The 809-nt window shown below is 48.0% G+C and overlaps 1 protein-coding gene across 1 annotated transcript in view; it reads right to left on the reverse strand.

The window, feature by feature from the left end:
- Positions 1-809, reverse strand: part of LOC119593728 (discoidin domain-containing receptor 2-like) — a gene marked incomplete at its 5' end in the record, with an annotated part of 119,890 nt that overhangs the window by 4,293 nt on the left and 114,788 nt on the right.

The raw sequence follows: 809 nt of genomic DNA on the forward strand, positions 1-809 counted from the left end.
CAAAAGGCCGAACCTGGCCGAAAGGCGAATGCAAGAGGAAGGAGCAAATGCACTTGGAATCCCGGCATCCGCGGCAGACATTCTCTCGGGACTCGGCTGCTCGAATTTCAACCAGGCTTTTAACAGGTCTCGCTTACAACGTTACTTCTGAATGAACACCTTCGGCGGGATATAGTGGGTGCGTGCTTGGCCTCGCAAGAGTACAGGATCGCGGGGAAAACAGAAATAATTAAACTTGGCCACTTTTTTCCGCTTTAGCCGAGTATCGCCCCGCAAGCATACTTAAGGTAAACGGATATAAGGCGATCTCGTGCATGCAATTTGAGTATTTGGGAAGGAGGTGGCGCCGCGTGGCAGGAGGCGTTCTGTTCGCAAGATTGCTGGCTGATGGGATAGCTCTATTCTTTTTTACATATTTCAGACATTTCTGCCTAAGATGAATAGAAGTTTTTAATAATAAACCACTTCGTTCGCCGTGATGCGGCGATAACAAGGCAGCAGTCCCGAACAAAGCTAAAGGCCAAGACCTCCTTTAACAAAACTTTGATAGAAGACGTTCTTCTCATGATACGATTTGCCTGGTAATGCGGACTCAGCCCTTTCGAGAGCCAATTGGTGGGCTTCAGTAAGACGACCCGGTCGCCATTAGTGTTCTGCGTTGCCCCGCTGCCCTTTGGCGCTGAAAGCGGCTTCGGCGCTTGGGCTTCGCTTCCGCTGAAAGGATTTCCGTGTTTGGCCAAATTTACGTGGATGGAAATTTAGTTAAAGGTTTAGAACTTGTGTAATATTATTTTTCTACTTAATTTCCA

Source organism: Penaeus monodon, chromosome 32, assembly GCF_015228065.2.
Source record: "Penaeus monodon isolate SGIC_2016 chromosome 32, NSTDA_Pmon_1, whole genome shotgun sequence".
NCBI classification, from domain to species: domain Eukaryota; kingdom Metazoa; phylum Arthropoda; class Malacostraca; order Decapoda; family Penaeidae; genus Penaeus; species Penaeus monodon.